The following is a 21,909-nucleotide window of genomic DNA, read 5'->3' as shown; positions in this document are numbered from 1 at the left end:
CGCAGCCCTTCTTGCCCTGGCTTCCCAGGGATGCTCTCAGGCACCCTGTCTGCATGGCAAAGACATTCCAGCATGTGCTGTGTGGGCAAAGAATGCCGTAGGGAAGCACTGGTAGATCCCTAGGCCCCGAGTGGTGGGCATAGCACGGATTGCCCATCCAACCCATCTCAGGTGGGTTTTTTAGCCCCTGCCACAGCAGTTAGGCAGCTTCCATTTGCCACATAGCTCTTTCAAGGCTCTCTATGCTGCTACCACAGCAGTGACTGCCCTGTATCTTATGTGTCCTACTGCCACAGGGCAGCCAAGTTTAGCTGGTACCTGACTTTTGGGATTTCCAGCCTCTGGAACACTTTGCTTTTTTATATTCCTTCAGGATTTTTATTTTAGGAGGAAGGTGGTTTATGTTGTTTTACTTTCCCCGCCTTAACAGAGAGGAGCAATGGGTTTTCCACAAGTCCTTTGCATGATTCCTCTTTACCGTGTGGCTGTGATTTAGTGCTGGATGAAGCTCAAAGGGAGGATTAGTCTAGATATACTCCCATATGCTTGGATGCATATCTGAACCTTGTCCATACCATCCTTGCTGCTTTTGTTGGAAAAAGCTGGGCTATAAATATGATGAGTACAGGCTTCCATGCAAGATGTTTAGTATTTCCTGCTTCCATTTGGGCCAGTGATACTGCCAGTACAGCCCTTTTTGGCCCTGGAGCTTTCAGTCATGGGCTTGACGGAAATTCAGAAAATCACAGTGACAGAAAATGAATAGAGCAATGAAAGGAAGTTGATTTTTCTCAGTTTTAATGAAGGTTAGATTAGGCTTGAGCTTTAGCAGTAGCTGAAACTTTGCTGGAGGATGGGCAAGGATAGAATGTTTTTATTTTAATGGAATTGGTTCATCCATCTTTCAGGTGATTACATTTAAGCACGAACCCATTTTTATGGTGCAGAGTAAAAGAATCTGTGCTTCTTTTTAAGAGCTTTGCCTTCTGGGAAAATTAGGGCTGACTATAAAACTCTCACTATATTGTATTCAAGCAAATCTGGAATACAAGAGAGAAAAAAGGGGTGGAGGGAAAGAGGGAAGCTTTCCCAAAAGTGCTCTGCTCTGGCAGGTCCTGCTATTTTTTGGCATCACAGGTGGGATCATCATCACCTATTACCTGGGTATATTTCTGGTCTGCTGTTAAGTTATACTTAAATTATACAAAATTATAAAACATCGAATCACTTTGAGCTTCACCCAAAACTTCTATTGGGTGAAGCTCAAAACTTCTATTGGGTGAAGCTCAAAATTGGGTTCTTCTATTTCCATTTGTGGGCTTTCCACTTGGGTCATTTGTTAAAAATATTTTCTCGGTCTCACTGTAATCGGTGGATCATTTTGTGGATTCTCCTCTCTCAATTTCAAGAGCTTCCCTGTCTCTGAAAGAAGGGCTATGTTTTCTGAACCAAATTTGCTCCCCCTTGTTCTATTAATAAAATAATGCTAGATTTGAGTCAGAGATTGTGTGGAGCAGGGGKAGGCTCATTAAGCCCAAGTTGGTTAGGTAGAGAAACATCTTCTTTGCCTGCCCCAGCATGGTTCCCGTGTTGCCCAACAGATTTCTGCCTGTGCAGTGGCTGACATGGTCTGCAAGGTGCAACTTGGATTGCAGCAGCCTCCCTCCTGCGCCCGGTCCTGCTTCCAGATGCCCGCACTCACCCCTCTGTCTGCAAGGGCTCATCCTGCTCTTGAGGGTGGCCTTGGAGACAGTCTAAACGTCAACTCAGACACACTGCTTGGATGACTTGGAATGACTATTTTAGGGCAGATTTTCCCCTAAAATGTCTTTCCACAAGCATGCAGTTTGATCTTTGCACAAAGGATTTATGTAAGAGCTCACTTCTCTCCGTTGGCTCCGAGGAGAGCGTGCTGGCTGGATTTAGGGGAGCGTGAAAACTAGAGGAGAGCTGTGCACAAAAGAGAGTTTTTCTTCTAAGAACGTCCGCACAGCTAGAGCTCAGGCAGCCCTGCAGTTAAAAAACTTAGGTGAGGCCTGGCCAGGGTCAGGACAGAGTCTTTCCACGCCCCTCCTGAGACGTTGGGAGTAGGGCTGGCAGCTCTCAGGACAATCCCCTGCCGTGTACACATAGCTGCATGCACACAATTTTGCTGTCAGAGGCAGCTGTTTGAGAATCTTCCACTCGGCAGGTAGACTCTAAGCAAATGACCTCAGGAGAGCAAAGGTGAAGAAAACCCTCTGCGACTCCTTTACATGCTAAAGTCAACGGGAAGCAGCCACAAAGTTTACCTGTCCTCTTGGGAACATCATTGTTTCTGTGGCTCTGTGGCTTTAGAGCAGCACAAAACCAATGTCCCAACCCTTGGATCCCCTGCAAAAATAAGCTTTTAGCACAGAGTGGAGAGAACTTAGCAACTGCTCTACTGCAGAGGAGAGACCTGGCAGCCTCCGAGGAACCTCATCGTGGTAGGAAAGACTCTGACTTTTGACCTTGCACCTGCAAAGGTCTTTCTAAGGTCAGGTCACCACCCATGAGTGTAACCCTGCCTAATGCTGTCTGGTCTGCTTTCTGGGGTAAATGAAATGCGAGAAAAGAGAGAAGTTACTTCTCTCTTTCCTTCTTTCTTTTTTTCTTTTTCTTTGGCCCTGTTTAGCCATCTCTACCCTCTAAAGACAACGAGTCCCAAACTCAAAGGCAGATCCTAACAATACAACCTGTGCACTTGCCATTAAAACAGTGTGATGCTTAAAACTGAATATAAGCAAGAATTGGGCTTTAGATCTTACTCAAATCTCAGTGTAACTCTGAGGTTGTCAGGCAGTGCTGAAGTGAGAGATCTAGAATAGGAAAATTAGCGAACACAAAAGTCATGATATTTACTCAGTTTATGCATTTTCTCTCTTTTTTTTTTCATAAAACCTGCATAACTGGCGTGTAATTGTTTTGCTAAGTGAGCCTTGAAAGTAAGAGTCTTGATAGCTGTCAAATATCTCCTTTGTAGTGCAGTGTGTTGTCCTTAGAAGCTAATGAGTAGAACTTGCTCAGAAAAACTTAATCAGCAGAACTCAGCACACTGTCAGTGCTTAGCAAATAATAAATTATAATAATATCAGCAGTTCCTTTGACACAACCTCTCCAACTTTTGCTTTGTTTCTGGGAGTGTCTTCTTTGCCACTAGTTAAGTTTTAATGCCTACTACTACCTATCTAGCTCTTCTTGCTATGGTTGAGAGGACCTGTAAGAGAGACCTAGTGGGGTGGAAGCATTGTCCGAAATGAAATTTTGACAAATGTCACAATAAGAATTCTGAGAGAGCCCTTAGGTTATTGCTTTTCACTTACTGGTGTTGCCTATAAGGCTCAAAAGTAAAGAAAAATGAAACCATGTACAAATTCCATCAATTCAGTTGTTAAAATGTAAATCACTATGCTTATAGGCTAATAGAATCACATTTGAGCTTCCCGATAGTCTCTGTTTTTAAAAGACAGGCTTATAAGGTTTGCCTTACAAAAAGGTGAATGTATGCAGAATCACCTCCATTATTGGTAATTATTATTGCTATAAGGAGGATCGGGTGGCTCAGAGGGTTGTTAACAGATCTGAGGCTTTCACTTCTTTGTCACCATTGTAATTTGGCCCGGGCTGGGAGTTACCGACAATCATTTMATTTTCTAATTGTTTGGTAGTTTATATGCAATTAGGTGGTGGGTTTTATTCACTTCCAACAAGATGTATCTCCACATTATAAAGAAAACCACCAGGTCAGCTCTAAGCTGCCACTAATTGTCACGGGCTTAAATGGAGCCATGTCAATTTATCCCAGCTGAGGATCTGACCAGCGATCACAATTGGCATTCATTAGCAGATGTGTTATCAGACTCCGTGGAGATGCTCTGGGTTGAGTGACAACGGAGACTCTCAGCTGGCGCAGGCGAGCACTGCCGATGCCGGTGGATCTGTGCCAGTTTGCCGGCTCTGCTCCTGCCGCCAGCAGGTGGAAATTCCAGGTCAACCTTGAGGCTCGGCTCCTGCTACCTGGGCCGTGCCTCAAGGCCCAGCATGGAATGACAAGTTGAGGTTCAGGGCTGTCAGTTTTATTAAAGCATGGGCAATGCAACACATATATTTAAAATAGGAAGCAAAGAGAAACGGGAGGAAGCCTTAGTGCTAAACTAGCTCGTCCTTGGAGCCTGGTGTGGATGAGGGACTGGGCTGCTGGTGCTAAGCTTAAAAGCCCCTGCAAACGTGGTGGGGTTCTGTTTTTTTTCTCAGTATTATATGTGCCTCAACTAACACTGTTACAAGTTGCATGCATATGACAGAAAAGTGGGGGAGAAGCCTCTCAAAAGAGGTAATCCTCAAATGCAACAGGTTTTTCCCAATGGCAATTACCCACAGCTGCAGTGTTGTTACAGCTGTAAACCAGGGGTTGGGGCTGTGGCTGGAGAAGCATTTTGAACATGTAGGTGAGTTAAGAGCCGAATGGAGACAAATCTGAGAGGCTGCATTTTTGGCGGAAAAATAGGCACAGTTTACCATCCTCCTTCACATTTATTTGGTTGCATTAGAGGTTAAAACCAAAGAGATGATGCGTGCCGATGCTCCTTGCTCCATCTTTGGTGGCTGGAGCAGCCACTCCATCCCCTCTCTCTTTCCCTCCTGCCACTGCAGGATGGTGGTAAGGAACAAACTGCCAAGCTGACTGTGTGGCATCTTGGACCACACAGATTTCTGGTTTCCCCGTTAATATAGGTACCCAACGTGCCCAGCACAAACCTGGACATCAGTGAGCAATCCTTTCGTCCTGTACAAATTTCTGATCCTTTCTCAAAACTGGAACAAGTTAGCAGAATTTATGCTTGTTGGGACACTAGGAAAAAGAGTCTTTTTACTGCAAAACTTTTTACAGCCAAGAAAAGGAAAAAAGCAGGAGGGTGAGGCTTAAACAGTGAGGGTAACACAGGAGTCACTGGACTGGTGCCAGGCCTGTGACCCAGCCAATGGAAAGGTGAATATATGAGAAAGGCGCAGTAGTAGCGAGTACGCACAAACTTGCACCCTTTCCACACACATTTTCCACCATCTTAAGCCAGATATGAAGAGATGTTTAGGCACCTAGTTGCTATGACAAATCTGTTTCTTTCTCTGAATAGTCATCTTTAGGCTCAGATCCACAACAGTAGTTGACTGAGACCTTGGGTGGGATGTAGACATCAAAGCTCAGGATCTCAACATATCCAATAATTTAATCACCCCAATTCTTGCTAATAGAGATCTCAAGACATCTACAGTTTTCCTTTTGCTTATCTACAAAGAGAGCAGGAACCCTAGCCAGGGAGCTACAAGCTAAATATTCATGGAGGAAAATATTTTCCGTACTTCTGTAGAAGTGGTGCCGATACTTAGAGACTTCACTGGGAGGAGTTTAAGACATTAAGGTGGAGAATAAGATATCTTCTCTTACCTTCCTCTCCAGAATTATATATCTCTGCACTTAGCTATTTTGGATTGGTAAAAGCCAGAGGATTTTGTTTAGTGTACTCACTGCTGTGTAAGGTTTTTTGTAAAACATTGGTTTCACAGCCTAGTGAAATGGCACTGATTTTTCAGGAAAATTGGTAAAACGTATCCTCAAAGGATATACAGAGGTGATGATTACTGGAGTTTTAATTAAAATATCAGGTAAAATAAGTATGACAGCGTGTTATTAGTTCCAAGATAACAACAGAATAAGAATGCCCATTTCTTTCCTGAGTGCAATTTTCTAAATGAAAAAGTAAACATTAATATCTTCAAAGATCTTACTGATCTTGTACAATAATTTAGAAAAATATCTCTATTAGGGATAGTTATATATGCTTTTTGTTGGAAATGCAATCACAGAATATGCACATAGCTGCAATCTGTAGATAGATTAAGTAAATTAAATCACTCAATGTCTTTTTTTTCAATAGCTCTAAAGTTAAAAGTAATTTGCAAAGAAAATACTCAGTTTCAATTGGTTTGTAATATCTGTTAATGATCTTTGGAAAAAWTTCTGATAACACACGGGAATTCCCTCAGGGACAGGCTTGTGAATAAGTGGATTTTTTTTAAGTTTGAGATGTCATTAGCTAGTGATTTCTTTGATGTAAAAAGCTGTTATGGAATAAATTGCAGAGGTATACAAGTGAACAGGACAATCATTTTTATGAATAATATATATTTGTTCCACTGTGCTATCTGCCCCCAAAAGAAATAATTTAAGTTGCCATTATACACATAACAAATTCACAAATGCCTATGTATTTTGTGCTTACTTTATGTAAATACTTAAGAATGTATGGATTGTTGGTGTAAAAACACCAGTGTAAGGATCTATTTTGCTTCTTTAACTACTTATTTTCACTAGGTAATTTTTTGAAAATACAAGGCTGAATAATTTCCCCTAATCAAAATGGCTCCAGCACAACTGTTCTCTAGAAGACATCCTCCCTGATTTCTTACAGGGCCTGTAAGATAATTGAATTTGCAGGTAAGTGCAGTCATGGGGGCAAAAAAGTCCTTATTCTGAGAATACTTTGTTAGCATGAAGTATCCCAATCTCTTTGACTATTCAAAGATGATCCAGATATCCATCACATACTACTAGAATAAGTGGGCATTTTTTACAAGGATGAACGGCAGATTTCCAGGCCACTTCCCCCATCTGAGAAATCTGAAGTAGAAAAGATCAACAGAGGCATCATAGACTACACCTCTCCTTGGGATACCTGGGGAACATTGCTTTGTTTTGGGGTTCAGCTTTGCAACTGAGGATAAGACTTGCATCTTTATGGGTTCCACAGGAACTCTGAAGAGGTGCTGGTCTGGGTGATGGGGACTTGGACTCCAGGGTGTGCTTTACATTAATTAAAAGATAATCCTAGTTGCTGTAGAGCAACTAGAGCACAGAGACTTTGTTTCATCACCATCCTTCACACTTTTTTGACCAAGACCCTATTAATCTTCTCCCCTTTCCCTTTTTCCTAATCTACAGGCTGGGCTGTCGGGCTACAGTGAATGTGACTGTTGCCTCCATGGTTCCTATGAAAGGATGGAGAAGCAAGGATTTTCCAAGATCCAGGAAGACAGGTGAAGAGCTACAGGTGTGAAAAGTTTCCTGCTCTGTTCTGAGCTTCTGAAGACATATTGTAGTGGCCAAAATCATCTGTCCTCAACTGATTATCCCTCAGAAGGTATGACAGCCCTTCACCTCATTTATGCAATGTTCAGTGATGCTCTATATTTGCTCTGAGGATAATGGGGCATCATCCTGAATATGCATTAATCATCACTAGTATTGGTCACCTCAGTAAGTTGTCTTGACTTTGGCAGAGGCCAATACCATCCAATACCAGTACCAAAAGGAGACCATCACTTCTTTGGCAGAACAGTACAGAGYGGAAGATGATGCCACCCTGACACTATTTATTGACTAGCATATGACAAAAGCTATTGTGATGACTAGACACTATTAGCCTACTTCTAGCTAGTAAAACTCTCACAGATTTTTTTTTCTAAGGCTAAGAACAACCATTATTATCATCTAATCTGATCTGCTGCATAATGTATGCCACTGAACTTCACCCAATCTGATCTTAGCAAGAAAATTTACTTTAATGCCTGAAAATACCTCATCATTTACAAATATTATGTTGTTTCTCTCAGTACTATCTTTGCAACAGCGAGTCTCATTAATTAAGTATGCATTGCATAGAAAAGAAATACCTCTTATCCATCTGAAATTTGATACCTCTTAGTTTCACCTTGCAAGATAGGAAAGTTTTTGTTGTTGTTGTTGTTGTTGTTTTTTCCTTTGCTGCTAATTAGGTCAAAAGATCATGAGGATGAAATGTTATTTATATTATGGGCATGCTTGAGTAGAACTCTGGCAAAGTCTGGGGACTCTATTGCATGAGCTGAGGGAACAATGCAAGTCCTTTGGGGCTGAAAYTGCTTGAATAGACATATTTACAAAAAAAAAGCTGAATGATTTAACTGGAAAAAAATGTCAAAGAAGTCAGTGGATTCATATTTTTGAATCACCTGTGCATTTCTGAAATATTAATCTGAAGACTGAGAGAAGGAAAGGCATGGAAAAAATGGAGTTACTAGAACTGGGATGAAAAAAATAAGTTTGGGCTGTAGTTTGTTATAGAAAAATATATGTTCAGTGGACAGCTCTGGGCCCTCTTCACAGTCCATAGGTCATTTTGGCTTCCAGTGCCTGAGTTTGGTTGAAAAGTGCTTTGAAAGTTCTGTAAGGTAGGATATACCAGGGAAAGTGTCTGCAACATCTGCTTTGTGCAAGGGCCCAAAGCCTTCCAGCAGAATTGTAAGGACTGCTTAGGGATCAAGTATATCTTCTACATTATCTCAAGCCAAAGAGTTTGTTCCAAGTTTATGGAAAGGATTCAGGAGTGATATGCAGTCCTATGAGGGTGAATCTCGCCTGAGAAACAGGGTGGTGCTTGTGTTCTTTATCTTTTCTCAAGAAATTCCCCATCCTTTTGACTTTTATCATTTTTATTGCCATTCTCTGGACCTGTTCTATTTCTACTTTCTTTTTTTTTTCAGGGATGAGGTGACCAAATTTGAAGACAGTATTCAAAGTGAGGATGTGCCACGGATTTATATAATGGCATTATAATATTTTCCATATTATTCTCTAAAACTCTTTTCTTCATACAAACCCCATAAGATTCTTTTTAATTCTTTGAACTACAGTGCCTTTTAACATCTGTAGTTTACTCTGATCAGATTTTGACAAAGGAATAAAAGGCTCCATTTTTCACATAGAATTTTATTTATTGTCTGAACTTTAGAGGAGAAATTGGTTAACTTACAATTTAAAATTCTTGGCAATGTAGACCATTGGGTTAGGATTTTGTTATCAACTCTTCTATAATTTCTTTAAAAAAGTGTGAAGCTGAAAATTGGTGTGCAAGATCTTGCCTCAGAAGCTTGACTTGCATATCCTTTCAAACAATAAATGCAGTCAAATACTCATTTTGGAGCTTCCAGCATCTGCAAAGATGTCAAAAATGTTATTATTCTGTATCCCTGCCCTGATGAGGCATTCTGGAGTGACATGTTTCCATGATGTTACCCCAGGGTCATGCATGTGAGTAAGTGGCACATGAGTTCTGTGCTCTGTGCTCTCCTGTTCACTGCACCACAGACTCCTACGCTAGGTCAGGGGAAGATCTTTTTGAAAAGGTGGTGCTTGATGACTGCAGAGGGTGAGGATCTTGCTCTCATGTCACAGCTGGGCATTATGTCTTCATCAGGGTATTAGAAAAGGCTCAAGGAAAAAAAAAGTTACATCTATTCTATTGCCAAAAATGCTTCCTGCAGCTACTGACTTTCCTTAGAGCTACCAATCCAAGTGCTGACCCTCACTGACCCTACTTATCCCGTGAAAGCAAACAAGATCACAGCCTGAAGCAGTATAGCTACAGGCTCAGAGATGACTACCAAAATGTCTATTTAGTATTTTCAGAAACACAGTTCTAAACGTTTACAGTACCAGCTTCTAGATTTGTGGACAAGACCAAAACACAGCCCTGGCCCCTGAGCATTTAGCCCCACTTAGGCAGAAATTCATGCCTCTCGGGAGGCCAACACTGAGTTGCCATGAAACAGTTATTTTCTACCCGTAACTCTACCTGAATTTAAGCATCATATGACTACGTACACTCAAGTACTGGATAAAAATAACATTTGAAAACTACAGATTTGAGTCCAGAGTTCATTTTTAGCTCCTTTCATCAGTTGCATTACTGTTTTAGCAGTAAAAATGACTTTACTATTCCTATGTGATTATCTGGGKTTTTTTTTTTGGTTTAATGCAAGAAGTTGTCTTAATTCTTTCATGACCAAAACAGTTTTTCAGATGCTATCTTTAGATGAACTGCAAATTTCTTCCCTAGAAAACATTTCAGCTCAACTGTATGAAAGCAAATGTGTGTTTTTCTGAATATCTCGAAGGATAAATATAGGTTCAAATACGCAGTCAACACTAGGAGGATCATCTGATTTAATTGTTGCGTATATTCATAGTTCATGTTGATGGTTTTTTTTTTCTTTTCTTTCTAGAACAGCAAAGATACGGATGAAAACAGTGAGGTCTTATTGCTTCTGTTGGAAACTTCTTCAGACTACAGCATGAGTTGGATTGGGCCCAGAGAAACCAAATACACACAAGTAACAATGAGTTGGCCATACAAGGAAGGAAAATCACAGATAACAGATGCACACAAATTAGCAATGCACCTTTTAGATCATTGAATGCAGTTCCCTGACACTGTGAGATTATTTCTTATGGCATATTTTTGGCTGTTTTTTGTATCTAGATTAAATATCCGAAGTGATGCTGTGTCTCTAAGGAAGGATTTTCCTGCCTAATGAATCCCATTGTCATAAGTTTTTTTCTTTCTTGATATCACCATGTTTCACCTAGTTATGCTCCTTTGCAAATCTCCTTCACTGTTCTTCTCCTTCCTTGGTGCATTTTCTCTCCAGTATCTTTAATCTACTGTTAGGTATCATTAATCCAATCTATATATGTTTAACTAATCTTCCCTGACAAACAAGTCCTTTTGGTCTCTTGATTATTCTTCCTATCCTGTTGTCACATCCTGCCTGTCAGCATCTTTTTTTTGCTTATGAGATTTCAAAGACATGACACATTCCTCTGAATTAACAACAGATTGTGGCATAGATATGAGCACCCTCAATGTCTTCTTACTAATAAATACTCCTGATGTATCCTTGGGAAAGCTATCAGCTTTCTCGATAGAAGCACAAGCAGAGTATCTGGTTCAAGCCACTTTCCTGGTATCACTTTTTCTTATTTTGTTGGTCAACAGTAACCTTTTAACACAGTAAAGCAAATGTTCTTTTTTACTGATGTTGTTTAATTTTTCCAACTCTTAGTCATGTGCATCACTATCTAATGTTATTAAAGACGTTGACTGGTCTAGCAGTATGTAAATGCTAGTAGTGCACATTGTAGAAAATAATTATGTGCATAGTCACAAGCCTAGCTGTTCACTTCAAGCTATAAATTCTGATCAACAAACAACACTTCTTTAGTGCTAAATGAGATCTTGGTTGTAATTGAATGTCTTTACCTTTGTGTTCTGTTGGATTGGAGGAATATCATTTTAATCTGCTCTCTTTAAATTTTCATTAAGGAACGTTTCAGCTACCTGCAGTCTCATCTGGTGATGTTTAATGATATCAGCTAGCTTGTTCTTCTGTGCACCAGCAGGAGCTTCTTTAAATTGGTCAACTGCAAAGAATATTGTTTTTGAGTTTAATGTACTCAGAATCAACCTTTTAAAACAATGATATCTCTTAAGACAATTTATATAATAATACACGCATATGAGCATATATTTATGTGCACATATATATATGTACCTGAGTGTACACATATATAAACACAAGGCCTATGTACCTTTTTTAAGACATTTTGAGTAGTATTATGATTAAAAAGTGCTGATAAATTTGCAATGTTATACATTTTTGTTGGAGTTTACTTCTGTAATCTAAGTTACAAAAGGTAAACTGGAAATTTCATATGCAGCTGATGATATAATGCTACTATCTCGTGATGCTGAACCTCACACTTCTAGGAGAGTAGGATGGATGTTCCTTGCTGGAGTAATTATACTGCCAATTCAATACATATTTTCTTGTTTTCATGTGGGCACAAAGATGTCCAAACCATTAAACATATATTGTATAATGATTCTTGTGTTCCTTATTTATTCTAAAGAAGGCATTAACTTTCTATGGTTGATTTATTATATAATAAAGCAAACTAAGAATCTGTGATGAACTCAGCAATAAGCTGTGACACTTATTAATGTATATTTACATGTAATAATTATTACATGGTGASAGCTGGTCCAAAATAGACCTGTGTGAACCCTGTAACTTCTTTCCAAATCCTGATGTTTGCCAGCATGTACATGGCACTSGTTCTCCAGATCAGATAAAAGTTATTAGAAAGAATCTGCTTCTTCTTATTTGACCTCTATATAGCTTCAACCAGTTTAATCAGTAAGGGACATATCAGGGAAAAAATAAGAGTTGTCTAGTATGACTTTTTTCAATGGAGACATACAGAACCTGAAAATAAACTAGGTTTCTCCTTTGGAAGGAAGTACAAACAAGTTTTATCTACTTGCATTTGAACTTGGTAAAAAATAACTGGGCCTGAAATGCGAGCTTGAAGGTAACATATGAATGCTGTAAAGCAAAATTTCACCAAGCTAAATTCAAGTGAAGTGTTCCACACTGTTATAATTACTACACAGAACATGAGCTAATTAACTTTATAGTGTGCTGATGAAATAAGTATGTACGGCACACAGGGCAGAGGGAGGAGGCAACACTGGGATGCTATTGACTTTGCAGACAAGCCAGTGTGTGGAGAGCATGCTAGGAACAACTTTGTGAAAAGGAGGCCAGTGAAATAGTGCAGTCTTAGAAATGATTTTTCAGGGTGGGTAGAAAATTATTTATAAAATCTGATAATTCTAGCTGTATTACTAGACAGTGTTTGTGGTGTGTTTAACTGCATTTTCCCAAGTCGCTATTTGACATTTCAACCGGGGACTCCAAGCATTAAGGAACACAGACTTTTAAAGAAATGTGGTCGGCTAAGATGCAATTACTTAGTCATCTGCAGAAGAGCCTGGGCATGTCTCTCAGTGATAGCAAGGAGACCTGGGCATCCAGGTGCGTTAGAAAAGCCTTTGCTCAATGCAGGACTGCACCACCTCCCCAAGCGCTGACCCCGCTTCAGCTGGAGGTGCCGCTGGGGACATGCTGAAGGGGGACAGGACAAGCACGCTGCTCCTCGTTTGCCCTTCCTCCTGGAGCGGGGCTGCTACCCACTGCGGCTGGGGTGACCGGGAGCAACTCCTGCCGGGGAACCTCTTATGTTTTTATCTCCCTCCTCTTGGCAAGGAGCTGCCACTGGCTCCCAGCCATGGCCCTGTGGCCCAGCGTGTATGCTCCGCCAGCGCCTGCATCCCTCCAGCAGCTGGTCCTCCTCCTCCTCCACAGCTGGCTGCTGCCCCCTGCTGTGGTAATTATTATTTATTATGGGYAGCCCGTGTACACTGTGTGCCCCGAGTCCAGGGCTGTCTGAATCAGCACCGAGGTTCCCCTGGGTGGCCAAGAGCACATCCTGGTACACGCACTCGCTGCACGTACATCTCCACGTGGCTTTCACCCAGGGCTACGCAGAGTGGGAGGGAGGGAAGGGGTCTGCCGGCACCTATTAGCACTATCTGATGTGACACATACTCAGTGTCCCGCGCTACATGACTCCAGCAGCAGCGCGGCTCAGCACAGAGCTGCTTTCTCTCCGCTTTGCTATCAACAGCAGGTCTCCAGCTATTTGTGCTATCTAGCAGGAAACACCTGAGGTGTTTTCCAAAAGTCATGGTCTCTGCTCAGCCACAGTTTAACTCTCTGTTGCTGCAGAGGCAGATATTGCTTGGTTTCAGCTGCTATCAAGGACTAGTATTCTGAGTCCATAGCATGGTTGCCTGGAATAGAGCTTTTTTTCCTATTTTCTCAACTGTCTTCATCTTCTCCAAAACTGCCTGTTCATGCTTGTGCCTTTGTGCGTGCATCTTTTCTTACATTTCACCTTTCCTCCTGGTCTTGCCTCCTGAAAGACTACGTAGCTTAAATACAGAGGAGCCTTAAATCCTACAACTCAGGGTACAAACAAAAGCACCTGGAAGAAGAATATACTTCTCTACATTCAGAAAAACTTGGAATCATAAACATATTTCAAATGTATATGTACATGCGTGAGAGCCAGGGGCTGTAGTAATTCATTTTAGCTCTGTTCAGGATGATGGAGCAAAACTGTTTCAYGGCAGCTGAGAATCTTACCAGTATGTAAATATAAATATCTATTTTTACAAGCCATCCTACAGTTTGCCTTAAAAAAGGCTTTCTTTTTAGACACTAAAAGCATACAAGTTAGTCAGAAATGTCCCACTTTCTGTTTTGTCTAATTCCTACCACTGACTTCCTTTGAAAGCTATCAAAATCTAATGAATTTAAAAGAGACAGAGTGAGTTAAAACAGCTTTGCCTTCAATGCACTGAGCTTGGAGGAACTGAAGAACAAGAGAGAGAAACCAAAAGGGTACGAAGGCTTACAAATCCATGCTATTTAAAATGTTTTGTAGAAAGTGGGCTCACCAAACTCAGGAAGTTTTTTACTGTCCTATTGCTCATAATCCTCTGCCCTTTGAACCAACTGCAGCAAGTCATTGTCAAGAACAAATACTCACRTAATGTAATCTCTACATTGGAGCACTTTATGCCATGAACTACTTTAGAATTTGGTTTGGGTTTACATTTAATTGTTTCCTTTGCATGTAGGTGGACACATAAGGCCCCCCCACCTCCATCCCACATACTTCATATGGAGCTCTCAAGTAAGCTGGAGCTGTGTACTTTTGATAAGGAATATTGAAACCTCACAGCTCAAGAAGTTTAAAGTAATTTGTCCTTTTTTAAGATGGGAACCATATGTGCAGCTCGGGTCGAGATCTAAGTTTATTCTGAGTATGCTGATTTGAATGCATGAGGATTTGGCATTCAGATTCATTTATTTGTTATGACACTAGTCCTAATATCCTCTACTGAGTGTTCACCTTCCCCACCACTATATAGAGAAACATTTAGCATATTTACTTCCTCTAAACTGATTTTTAATTAATTCCAGCAACATATCATGTTTAAGATATTTTTCCCAGTTTTATTTGTTAACATCTTCTATGGCAATGGCTTATAAATGACCTCTGCAAAAACTTTTGAACATTTTGATCACTTACATGTGGTCACCTTCCTCTGACAACTTCCTCTTATTCTGCTTTCCCTCTGAAGGCTCTTCCCTGGCTTTTCAAAGTGCTCCAATCAGACAGAGAGAAACATTTCCCCCTTGCTACAGCCTCACTTGTCTGAGAGATTGTACCCTCATGGGGTGTTCTTGTCCAACAATCTCTCTCTAAAACTGCTCTTCAAAACTCGAATCTCAGGTCCCCTAAAACTATGGTAAACATCAAAGCCCTGCAATTCCCAGGATTTCCCCCATCTCCTTTTGAAGACATGCAACATAATAGGGCTTCCCAGACTTCTTTCACTGCTGCATTTTTTTAAGGGAGGAAGGCATCCCCTTGTCAGTATCTTGGCTTTTTCTCACTTTATTTCCCCTCAGAACTCCCAGATGAACACCATCCGGTTGCGGTGATTTACTGCACTCGAGTTTCTCAAGTTACTCTACAACTTCCTCCTTAGAGACTTCAGTCTGTATAAAGGCCACACTCTGATTTTCTTTGCAAAGTGCCTTTGGCACAGGAATTTCTCCACGACTCTCACAGCAGATATGATGCAAGAGATTCATTTAACTCCTCTGTTAGCTTGTTRCACTCTTCTCCTGACCCACTTTGTATAGATTTGTGGGGCTCTCTGGGGTSTTTTAGTGCACAACCCAGGTTAAGCTTTATGTTAACCTCCAGGCGATGCTTGGTTTTCAGATGGTGCTCTGTCACTGCTCCATGGAAGGWTATTTCTGCATATTGCTGCAGCTGTTCTCTCACATCTTATGTGTCTGGCTTATTAAGCCTGGTATCATTCCACTATAACATCTGTTGCATGCTGAAAAGGAGTTGGGCTAAATCCTCACTGACACAAACTGGCCTTGTCTAGAGGAAGACATTCAGGTGAAGAGATGGCCCATACAGAAGCCCTCCTCAGTAGCACTAAGTTAGTGCTTGCCTTAGCAACTGGGGATTCTGCAGCAGAGGGGCAGGCTGAGTGAAAAGAGGGATGTGACCCACATCCCAGCCCATGGCCTGGCCCTCAGCACGCTGACCAGCCTCTTAGACCTGGGCCTTTGACTAAGGAAAGTCAGAATGTTGCAGAAATCCTTTCTCTTTTTCCTTCTCTTTTTTATTAACTTGCCTTTTTACTTTTACCAAAGATAAAGCCTGCCATATAACCAACCCAATATTTAATGACCATGAAATACAAAGCTAGACCATAGGAATTAGGGCAAATTATTCTCCATGCCCTGTTTTGTTATCCAGGCAGCACATACTATATCAATCCACATGTTTCAGAAGAAGGTCAGCTTTATAGTATCAGAAAACCAGAAAACATGGGTTTGCAAATCTACTGAGCTTTGTGACATAAAACTTGTTCCATTGACTTTTGTTGGCCATTACTCAGTCTGCTTATAGAACCTGACCCTTGGTTACTAGGTGAATTTATATTACAGTCTGTAAAGAWGTATATACCTGATTTTGATATATGACAATCCACACTGCCCTTTGGTATGGATGGATGTGGGGTAGACATTAACCATAATTGCCCAAGCCACAGACATGGAAACTACGTCTGTAACCAGTTCTACAGCTTCATCTATCAAAGAAGAAATCAATTTGTCCTGTGATCAGAGTTGTCTAAGCTTTCAGAAAGGACAGGAGGGTATCCTTACTTCACTTACTTCCTTATTTTAAGTGAAGGAGAGGAAAAACCTTACACAGAACAGCTCTATTTTATTATTGGTTTCTTTGGGTTAGATAAAAGACCACCTTCCTAAACCTATGCTGAAGCTTAATATGCCTCAAGAACCACAATTTCAGAGTTGCAAATCTAAGGCTAGTCCTTGAAATCCAAACCAAGATACCAACAAGGAAGGTCATCTCTAGGAAATATGCTGAAGTAAGTGAAAAGGTCTTAGAAATTAACTGGGTCCTTAATTCCCTAAAGTTTGTGAATTCTCTTTCATTGTGGGGTTCACTCTGCTTTAGTTATCATAAAGTTATCTATCTAGTCTCAGCTCACACTTTCCTTCCTTCTCTTCTAAAGGTGTCACTCAGTTCAATCATTTTGTGTGCTCATTTTAGAACAGCATGTTAAGTGATCATAGCAAAATTGCTCCCTTTTGCCAGTGGAGTCTTCTCTCTTCTTCTCTTTTCTGCCTATAKGAGAGGTGTAGGTGATTACTTTGTGCAAAATGACTATGGTGACATTATGACACTCAGATCCTCAATGATGTAGCTCATTGTCCACCTTTAAGTCAGTTCAGTGGACCTTTTTTTTTTTTTTTTGTCTTTTCCTATAGTCCATAATAATCACAAAACCTCTCAGAATATCTTTTAACTCTTACTCCCTTTTCACTTAAAAATTTGGATTTTCTGCTTTACATGATGTAAAGAGAAAGGTGATTTTCTTGGTCTCACGTCATCACCTGAAGGTGTTTTCATTTTACCTTTCAATACTTTGCCAATTCGTGGTCATACACCAGGATCTCGCTTAATAGTGCATGAGCAAAATCTCAGCAAATGGCCTTGCACTGCAGCACAATATTATGATGCAGAGAATGGACTGTAGAGAGGCAGGTTTAAAGATGTCTCATCTAACCAATATTATCAATTTTGTACAGTTATAATAATACATTGACAAAATATATCACAGTACATTTTCAGACCAGTTTGAAAGTATCATTTCAATGACTGGAACAAATGTAATACACAGATAAGACATTTATAAAATATGGTTTGTAATAACTAAGCGAAGCAATTGCAATCATGCTACACAGCACTTGGGGCAATCTCCTTCTCCATTTTTGTATCCTTCCTTCACGCAAAACAAGTAGGCTACCCATCCCATGAAGGAAGTTACTGAAAGGCTGGGAAATCTTTCAGGGGTTTAGRAAGGAATACCTAAAGCAGACAAGACATTGAGAAATGATGGTCCTGTTCTTTAAGCAAGGCAAGTCTTGGCTCTTTATTTTCACTGTTATCCTGGAGTTTCAAAAGGCTTGCTAATGACAGTAGTGCTTATCACTAATGCTGTTGTGGCAAGTTGTGAAATGCAGCAAGCTTAGCCTTGGCTTTTTATTTTTTGGTGTTTGCTTATACTGTGGAATGTGCACATTGTCATGACTCAGGTTGGCCCTTTCTCAAAAATGCTGCAGCACTAAATAATTTTCTCACTAAAAGCTGTGTGCTATTCTCATTTTCTATTGTTTCTCTCCCTTTTTTTCAGTCACTAAAGCCACTGTTTCTGGCTTGTGTTCTGGTTCATCTGCCAATGGTCTCATTGCTCTCCAAAGAAACTTTCTTCACCATATCATCTTGTCACTGCACTTTATCCRGGAATAATCACCATCTTCCTCTCCTCTTAATGAGATTTTTTGCCAAATCTTTACAAAATTTTGCCAGCACACAGGGCAAGGCACATGTCACCTGGAAATGCTGCCTCCGAGTGAGGATCTCACTCAGCTGGTGCGTAGATCTACAGGAAAACTAAACCGGGCAGTTTTTGGAGACTGTTGTCACTGGGCTGCTTTATTTATTTATTTTTTCCATATCTGCATAGTCCTAAACATAGTCCCGAACACTAATCCATGCAGGAATATTTTCTTTTGAGATGTATAGGGGCTACTTCTAAGGCAAAAACAAATAAACACTATCATGATCCTCCTTATGAGTATCAAAAAGTATCATATAGCAGAATTAGAATAGAAAGGTTACTGTAAAATGATGGAAGTTCCTGTCAAATTCTCTTGTAACRTAGCATAAGATTGGCTGGGATGATCACTTCTTCACAGTACAGTGCTCAACATACTGCTCATTTCTGTAGGTAGGATTCACCTTCCTGGAAGATACCACCAAGTAGAGGGAATCTCACTTGACATAAGCACTGTAGCTGATGGAAAATGAAAGATTATTAAGCATCTTTCAATTGTTAGAGAAAGTGTTAAAAAGGTATGTTTAAGAAATGAATCTTGAACATGAACACACTTAATTTTAATTAAAAATTGGCCTATATTCATAGTTCACCAGTGTGGCAACTCATGGTTGTCTTGTGTCTGCAAAATATTCATTGAGACTGGAAAATTTTGTAAAACCTAGAAGGATGCCCAGACCTTAGTGGAAATTTGTTATTTGCTTGTACATTTGAATGTGGACAAGAGTTTCCCACTTAGTCACACAAAAAATTGTCTATTAACTATAGACTCTTTCAAATTTTAGGAAAGTTCTGATAAAAATTTGGATGTGAAAGCGAGACTTTAATGACAGACATTCATATCTTTGTAAAGGTATGTAAGGTATTATGAAGCAAACTCTTGGTTTGCAATTGTCTGTTCTAGGAGAATTCTGATTAAACTTCAGATCTGAATGTCACAGTTCAGGGCCATTTATAAAATCTATAAGTCTTGTAAGTACCTCTAAACAGTCATATACTTGTGGGTACTCATGACACTCTCTGTGATCTTAACGTGGATTCTTGGAAGGCCAGTTTTTGTTCTTCCTTTTCTCCCTATAGATCCTTAAAAATATGCAAATCTATGTGATCTGCTTCTCATACAAAGAGTTGCAAATTCAGCTATGGATCAAAGATTAGAGCATATGCCTATTATTGCGGCTGCCAGTTAACCAATCCAAATGTTTAACTCTTTAAAGAAATATAAGGTCAGCAGCTTTCTGAATAATTGTTTCCAGACACTGTTCTGTTGGTTGGATTTCTATATCACATTCAACTTCAATTGCTGTGGTAATTTATCTCCATTCTGCAGACTCTAACTTTACTAAATTCACATGTTAGTGTTGGAGTCACTACACTTAGACAAATCCAGAGCACGCTCCCTGATCATTGTTTTTCCTGTTGCTTCACAGATTAAATAAATAAAAAAGTGCCATCCAGACACCTGCCTCTGGCCTTTTGTTTCACTTAGAAGTACAGAGAGGAAGAAACTGGGCCAAAAATGACTCAAAAATAAATCAAGTCAGGATGTGTACTAACCTTTCTGTAAGCTTATCTTCCCCTGGGTGTTGACAGTCTGAATGAGGGGTGTTTTGCTGATGGTCCTTGTTGCTGGGGCATTGCCATGTTATGGAAGAATATGCTTCCTCGGTGGAAAGGAACTTGCACTTTTTCTCATTTTTTTTCCTTCTTTTTGCTAATGAAACTATTTGAGGGGTGCTGTAATTATGTCCTTTGTTCCACTGCAGTGGGTTACTCTCTTGCCATCAAACCTGCTGGAAAAGTGCTTTATAGAGCAAAAGCAGCCTTCCCTTCAGACCTTTCTCCTGAACTGCCAGTRTCTACTGCACATTCTCACGTTGTTCCAACCCTCCGCCCTATCTTTTAACTAGAGCATAAGAGTTGCACACCGACCAGTCATTATCTGAAAGGAGGACAAAAATAACACACTATACTCTTCACTTTTACGTGATATTGACTTGAAGAGTAAATCACAGTCCTGCTCTGTTTATGGTACAGGCTACTCATTGCTGATGGATCTATCTTCATGAAATGAGCCAAGCTTCAAGTTAAATATTTTCCTTAAGGTATTTGGATTATCAGAGTGTGAGTTTAGATTGAAAAGGGCTGAGGAGATGCAATGGTTAAGGACACATTACAGTCCCTTAGCCTCTCCTCAGAAGGAATGATAAACACCTCTCGGGCCAGGTCTGCTTCCCTACACCTTTCCGAGGAGAACTAGTGGGGAGTGCTATTTATTATGTGTTGGGATGAAGGTAGGGAATGTTTTCCACCATTTAAAAAAATAAAATCCCAAATTTATGGGAGTTTGAAAAGCAATTTCCTTTTGAGGTGCAAATTCCTAATTTGCCACATAAAAGTACAGGAATTAAGTGCTAAATCCTTCTTTGCCAGTGAGACCTGTGAAAGGAGGTATGAAAAAAGAGTTACTGTTAGGTTTCTATTCATGTCTCCTAAAAGCCAATGTATGCAAAAGCACACTGAAACAGCCCTGATTTTTTCAAAGCCTTCCTGCCGTTCTGACTGACTTTTAAAAAATGAACCCTTGTCTGGTTTTATTTGTGTGGTGGGTTCTGATTTTGTTCTGCCTGTACTGTATCACTTTTCTCTCCTCACCATTAATCTTCCATGAATGTTCCCCAGGGCACAGTTCTCCCTTTTCTGCATGGAGAGTTCCTATGGAAATTAATGGACATTCTTCTTGTGGGTGGAGGGAAGAATACACCCTTATATCAGCCTTGATGCAAAAGATGATTATTCACTGAAAAGAAGTGTTAGTCTAACTCCTGAAAGACCAAGACCTAGTCAGGCAGATTATAGGAGGAGATCCCAAAAGGTGGCCGGATACAGAAGCAGGGAATACTTTGTGCAAAAGGGAAACAAAAGCCAGGAGCGAAGACTTTTCAAATGTTGAARTGAAATGCTGGGAAAGTCCATGGTTATATTCTACAGTGTCCTGTCCCAGGCCAAGCGTGCATCCATACGGTGGAATACATGCACCAAAGATCATCTTTTTGTTCTCTGCTGAAGCAGAAACAGCAATGAGAGCACTATGGTGCCCCATCTAATCTCGTCTTCTAAGAGGCACTATAAATTGGCCTGGGTGCTGGGCCACACACAAAAAAGTCTATATTGTGCCATGCAGATGCATCACCCCATTTGGAGCTAGCTCAGGCATTCTTAACACAGTCATGCATTGCACAATGTAGACATGCTAATAACCCTCATTCCCCTCAGAGGCTTAAATGGAAAAGTCTTATGTGCCTTCTCAGAGAAACCTTTAATGAATTAAAGAGAGTGTTGACAACCTTCAAGCAGAACTGCATAAATTCTCATAGGAAGGAYAGTAGCTGCAATGTGAGGTCTTGAAGCAGTCGGATGACCATATAAAATATACTACAGTGTCTAAGTTTAGTAAAACAAGCACACTATATTTAAGTAGGCTATGGAAAGGTAAATATGTTACAGGAATGGCCTCAAGCAGCTTATGTTACAGTAATTCTACTGTCACGTTCGGGGTAGATCATTACTAGAGATACTATAA

At 40.3% G+C, this 21,909-nt stretch overlaps 1 long non-coding RNA gene across 1 annotated transcript; it reads left to right on the top strand.

Annotated features, from left to right (window-relative positions):
- The first annotated feature begins 5,986 nt into the window (after nt 1-5,986).
- Nucleotides 5,987-11,305, top strand: LOC112943340. The gene is made up of 3 exons (XR_003248555.1): nt 5,987-6,517; nt 7,022-7,130; nt 10,123-11,305. It is a non-coding gene; the product is annotated as an uncharacterized LOC112943340 (long non-coding RNA).
- The last annotated feature ends 10,604 nt before the right edge of the window (nt 11,306-21,909 follow it).

The sequence above is a fragment of the Nothoprocta perdicaria genome, unplaced genomic scaffold (assembly GCF_003342845.1).
Source record: "Nothoprocta perdicaria isolate Ctin4 unplaced genomic scaffold, notPer1 scaffold_144, whole genome shotgun sequence".
NCBI classification, from domain to species: domain Eukaryota; kingdom Metazoa; phylum Chordata; class Aves; order Tinamiformes; family Tinamidae; genus Nothoprocta; species Nothoprocta perdicaria.
Note: the sequence above shows the minus strand (reverse complement) of the source record. Positions and strands in the feature narration are given on the sequence as shown.